This window comes from Leptinotarsa decemlineata, unplaced genomic scaffold, assembly GCF_025532065.1.
Source record: "Leptinotarsa decemlineata unplaced genomic scaffold, Ldec_3_MD MMD2_tig00000008_RagTag_RagTag, whole genome shotgun sequence".
Lineage (NCBI taxonomy): Eukaryota > Metazoa > Arthropoda > Insecta > Coleoptera > Chrysomelidae > Leptinotarsa > Leptinotarsa decemlineata.
This window is the reverse complement of record NW_027412537.1, coordinates 12,139,598-12,146,371: the sequence shown is the minus strand read 5'-3', so window position 1 is coordinate 12,146,371 and position 6,774 is coordinate 12,139,598.

Below are 6,774 nucleotides of genomic sequence, written 5' to 3'. Positions count from 1 at the left end.
TGGTTTATACTTATATTGCAACTAACATGCCGATATATAACTCGCTCCAGCAGAATCTCAAAAACCTTTGCAAAGTTGCAAATAATAGAGATAGGCCGATAATTTGAAAAATCTCGTCTATCTCCTTTCTTGAAATGGGACAGACTTTTGATGATTTCCAGATCCTTGGTATTGTAGCCGATCTTAAGCAGATATGAATTAGTATAGATAGAAGACGAGCAAGCACAAGTGCACAATCTTTTAGGATGAAAGCTGGAATGTTATCTGGTCTTTTTAGGCTTGAGCGACCTTAGTGCCTCGTTTATATGAGTGGTAATAGAATGACACTAAAGAGTTGAAGCAATGTCTTCATTAATTCATTGATATAATAATATAAAACACTACGAAAGAAGAAGGAGTTTCTCTTCGTTTTTGAATCGGTGACTGACTGAAGTTTTTCTGGATTTTTGGAACTGGTAGAAGTAACGCCAATTCATAAAACAGGGGATAAAAATCTCTATGAAAACTACCATTTATTCCCAAAATTATTGAATTAAATGTAAAAAAATTCAAATAATATACTAACTGTCAAACTGAATATAAAAGTACAGAAATAATATTCTTGAATTCAATGAGCATTCAATGATACATTCCAGAGCCTTCAACAGTGTAAATCATGAGTTGCTGTTGTAGAAATTAGAAAGGTATGGGATAAGAGGAGTTGCACAAGAACTGATGAAATCCTATTTGTGAAACAGAGGTCAACGTATCAGAGTTTGAAATACTCTCAGTCAGCTAGTAAATAATGAGCAGAGTGTCCCACAGGGTCCAGTATTGGGTCCATTATTATTTTTGATATACGCTAATGAGTTGATGGAATATTTCCACGGATCTTCAACAATTCGAAGAGACTCCTATGCAGATGAGATCAATGTCATAAGTGAATAACTTTATGTAACTAGTAAACAGATGTGCAACAAAATATTACTTGATACTCAATGCCTTCGAAACAGCATTAATGAAGTTCTCAGTTAGTAAGACGTTTGAACAAGGAACTGTAAGTTGAATCTTGTCCTTCTACCTGAATGTTAGGTCTCATATTGGACTACAAACTCACATAGACGCCTCACATTGAGATACTGTGTAATAGATTGAGAAAAAACTGCTGTTTTTTTAGGTTCGTGGCTGATTTGTATTGGTGATTTTAATAAGCTTTTATATGCGACCATAAACTGTCATTTGCATTCAACTTTCTCTTCCAACAACTTTGTTTCTAGCTGGAAAAGTACTGAAGCTGTCAGTACTGAATTCAATATCTATTACATTGCGTTGTGGCACCCTAACTTATCGTCAAATCACATCCACCCTATAGGACAACAATTCCTATCAGGCAAGTGTTAAAATCTTGCAGAGAATGAAACTTATAATGTTGTGTCTTAACCATCTTCAATTTCAACCACTCACGCATTCGATATGGTAGAGAAGAAAATGCATAAACTAGTAAGTAGCACACAGAATTACCAATGCAGAAAATACGCCTAAGCCGTAATCCATAGAAACTTGACCCCTGATCGAATATCGAGCCCTTATCCGTGAATGATCTCGAACGAAATCACAAAGTCCTCCGATGAAAAGGCTACAGGACGCTTTTTCAAAAGAATAACTGATTGTCAGCGAATAAAAGGAGCTCGGATCACATTAACTTCGTAGCGGAACACTAGTTCGAATTTGGAAAGTTTGGCGAAGCTTATAGGCCAGTTACTTTTGAAGGCCACAAAATAGATCAGAAACATACATCGGAAACGTCTAGAGATATTTTCAGAACTAGCCTTAATTTCTTTTTCAATCGTTTTGGATAAATGATATTCGATATGTATGTAATATACAACAAAATTCGTTGGATGTCAATATTAACGAGAGTGTTCATAAGTAAAACTGAAAAATCCACCAAAAATTCTCCTGATTGAAAATAATGGAACGAGTACACTGTATGACTCAAACGGAAAAACGTGGGGGTTATACATTGCATGTATGAAATATGTTCGACAGGATTCAGGTCGGGGGATTATGCTGGCCTTGGCTATACATGCCAAGGCCAGCACTAGATGGGCGACATGTTGACAAGCATTATAATGCGTGAGGTGGAGGTTTTGATCAACAGTACAAGCAAACGGAAGAACGATAGGTGTCGAGGTACTGTTGAGCTGTATCTATATCTATCGGTATCTAGCTCCTAAACTATTCAATTATTTCCTTCTCTGAAACGCTTCAAAAAAACAATTAAAATAGTTTGTGAAGAAAAATGAAAGAGTGGATATTCATAAATTGATCGAAGGTTGAACCACTGTCCAAATATATTGATACATTCTTATATTTATCAATCCCATTTCACAGATTACTATGATTGATAATAGCCTATAAATAGCATCATTATTCATTAGCTATAACATCCATGCAGATTTTGGAATGTATGATTGTATAATTTCATTTGATGTACAGTTATTTTTCACTTTGTTTTATTTCTATTTATTCATGTTTGTCTGTATTGTAATTCCTCAAACAAGAATGTATAATACTTCTGTGGATATTGTTTTATTTATTGATTTTCATACCACGAATAAATGTCATTATTGTTATTATTATTGTAATGACTAATACAAGATGGGATAGTTTTTAATTGTATTGCATAATATTCGATAACTTTTCGTCCTAATTTCCTCATACGGAAAATTATTGTCCTTTCGTATTTTATTCACAAAATTGAACACCTTATACGAATGAATAACACCTTTAATTTTGAAAATTCAACTGTCAATATCAAAAATGTCCGAGTCCTGGACTATTAGACAGAATGCACGAAATAGGGCATAAATCCCCTTATAAAAGACCAAATCCATTTTCTTGTAGCCAGATCGTTTTCGGATGAGATTGACCGTTGAATAAAAGGTCCATTTGTAATGAACTCTCGCTGACAAAAGATACATGGAGCGGTATGGATTGACATCGGGGTTTTTCGGAGTGCATTATTGGAGAAAAAATGTGTTATTGATGAAAAGAGGTCGTGTATCTGTTAGGAAATATCACCTGTGAAAAATGATATGAGTTAGATGCAAATCGTGTGTACATTTGATCAAAACGAATAAAATGAAATTAGAAAACAATAACAAGTACAAAATCAAACTGGGAGATGGTTAGATTGGGTATTTTGGAAAATACTTGTGAACGTTTCGCAACAAAAAATTTACAATTGTGCAGTAATACTGTAAACAAGACTGATCTTATAGAGGCAAGAAAATATTCTTGCCTCTTCTTGGCGCAGAAAAAATCTGCCATAATTTTTGAATCGTTCGTGAATTTGGCACTCACAGAAATGAATGTTGCTTACACTTATTTTCGATGAAAATGTTGTGATGGTTAGATTAGGTCCAAAGTGAGTGGGTCTATTCTACTCTCCAGCGTAACCCGCAAGGATTTATTGTGGCTCACACCTATTCATACTCGACGAAATGAACCCAGCTTCTTAACGAAGCTGATTAGTTTGTATGGTGAGTGGCCAAAGAGTTCATTAAAGAGCCATCGCCAAAATTCACGGAGTACCTACTGAGTCTGAATAGGCGATCAACTAGAGTTCTGGTCGGGCTATTGACGGGACACTGTAGACTCAATAAACACATGAACAACATCGGACTGGCAGACACAGCCCCATTCAGGCTTTGCCAAGAGGATGAGGAAACCTCCGCACACATACTATGCTATTGCGAAGATCTGTCAAGGATGAGGTTTGCAACATTAGGGGAGGAAAAACCACAACCCTCTCAATATATGGGGAACTTAAGGTCTGGTCTATGGAGTCTAGATACAAGGGCGGGCCTAGACAAGGAACTCTAGCATACATGAGGGTACACTCAATAGAATTGCCAAGGTCGCAGTGTAGTGGCTGTTTAGCACAGAAGCCCCATATTAATCTAATCTAATCTGTTCAAATCAAAATCAAAATCAAAATCAAAAAGTCTTTATTTCCGTAGACCTAGGGAAGGCATGGAAAAAGTCACATTACTCAGTACAATTACAATGAGGTCACAATCATAAAACAACATAATTATAAGATATACTATATAACATTTAGACCATAAAAGGGATACAAAAATTAAAATTTAAAATTCCAAATCAGACTGAAAAAATTCATCAAGTGAATAAAATACCTTTTCACATAATAGTTTCCGAACTTTTTGTTTAAAGAGCTTTACACTAGTTATTTTTTTAATGGATATTGGGAGCTTGTTGTATAGTTTTATTGACATGATATGAGGTCCATTAGTGACCTTGGCTAACTTATGACTAGGAATTAAAATGTTATAGTTTTTTCTCAGGGTGAAGCCCGAAAGAAGACATGTATCATCTCTGTTCTGAAACTTGGAGCAATTTGATTTAACGTAGATTACGCAATTAAGAATATACATGCAAGTAACAGTTAATATATTCAACTTTGCAAAAAGTGGTTTACAGGTATCGAGTGGTTTTTTAAAACAAATTGTTCTAATAATCTTTTTCTGGAAAATTAATAAGTCACTGATTCTATTGCAGTTGCCAAAACAAATAATACAGTAATTGAGGGCAGAGTAAACATATGCATAATAATAACTTTTAAGAATTTCAATAGACACAAAATTACGCAGATTCCATATAACGAAACAGTGTGTCGCTAATTTCTTCAGTATGAAATCAACATGATGATTCCAATTGAGTTGGGAATCAATAAAAACTCCTAAAAATTTTTTATAGTTTACCTGATCAATACTTTTAATCTCAGACCTAACCAATACACTACAATCAGTTTCCTGAATTGTAAAGAGAATGGTGTTGGTTTTAAGATTATTTAGAATCAAGCCATTTTTAGAACAATAATTTTGCATGTTGGATACAGCATCATTTGCTCTTACTGACAATGTTTCACATTCCGAACCACTGACAGTAAAAGATGTGTCATCAGCAAATTGTATAGAGCACTGTGGATGATTAATTCATGATTAATGAGTGGTGTTTTAGTTCAGATAGTAAAAGTTTGGCTCTGACGAACCCTAAAAACCTGATTCGGTCCCCAGCGGGGCAGGCACAAAATATTGGCTCTGCTGTATCATCATTTTCCAAACAGAGGTAACACACACTGTCTTCCGACATGAATAATGCCTTTGCCCTATGCTGCCCTGGCTCGAAAGCCTTTCAGCTAGGCATCTTCCCTCTATTCTAGCATCACCACTGTCAAAGGACCCGTGCTCGTCCAAATCATCGAGCATCAAAGACCCATAACTTTATTGAAAAAACAAACCAAATTAAAAAAAACAAACCAAATTCAAAAAACAAACCAAATTCAAAAAAACAAACCAAATTGACTGTCTTCCGACAGTATGAATCTCTGCATATGATGATTCAAATGTCAGTGGCCTGTAGACATCGTAGTCCATTCTTACTATAGTCCAACAACTGTTTGGTATCAAGATTCGAAGTGTGAATAAACGCCTTGGAGTGAGCCAATTCTGGAAGATTTTGCCAGAAGTCTATAAATCTTCTTGGCATCCAGGTGTTCAATCTTTGTTTGGCATAGCCTGAAGCGATGCCAATGACATGTTCTGATCCGATGAAGCTGCTTGCATCACCCTCCTTTGTAAGAGAATCAGGAGCCTCATTGCTTTCCAGGCCAGTATGGCCAGAAATCCAGACCAGGGACAATCTGTTAAGTCTTCCTATCGAGGAGAGTCGTTTTTGGCAATTCACTACCAATTTAGACGTTGCTCGGTAGGAGCCAAGAGCTTCCAACGCCTCTTGACTGCCCGAGAATATTTTCATTGACTTGTGTATGAGGTTGGATTCTTCTCTCCGCACACAATTCAATAGCGTAAATTTCCGCTTGAAATACAGTCGCATAGGTTCCTAGGCAGGTTGATATCTTTGTCCTAGGTCTGCGACTGAAGACACCTGCACCAGAACCGGAAGGTGTTTTTGATTCATCTGTGAACCAACAACTATCTGCTCTTCATATTTCCTTCTCCTGGAGGATCCAGTCCTCTCTACTCGGGAACAGTACTTTATAAGGCAGTTCGTAGTTGACAGTTGGAGGCATGAAGTCAGAGGTCATTTCCAGAATGCTGTGACTTCCAGTGTCAATCAACAGTCTGTTAAATTGAGTTATGTAATTGGTAATGGGCACAAGTCTGTAGGTAGTCCATCTAGCCTCTCTCTCCAGAAAAATGTAAAGAGGCGATAGATCTAGAAGGATCTCCATAGCCGCTGACGGTCTGGTAGTTATAGTTCGAATGATTTTTTGATTTATTTTTATAATATAACAGTTTATGAATCAATAATGAAAGTTTCGAACATATTGACATCGTTTTTCGAAGTAAGTCATTTTGGGAGTACAAATATCAAGTAAGTGTCTACACTAATATAATTTTTCAGTTATCAATTCACTTCTATATTGCTTCTTTGTAATATTGTCACATTGGCATCAATATTAACATGTAATGTTTCTTGAGGTTGATGAAGTTATTGCTTTTATAATTATACAATGCTGGTGATAAGAGTCCCACAATCAGATTGATTTTAAGAATTTACTAGTTCGGACTCCCATTGTTTAATATGATATGATTTAATATTAATATGATTCGAAATCTCTGAAAAAACAAATAAAATTAAGATGAATGGGTAAAAATATCAGTTATATTAAACAATAAAACGTGAAACGAAGTTACAATGAAATAAAAATAAGCAAAAAATTGAAATTATAGAATATTGAGAAAG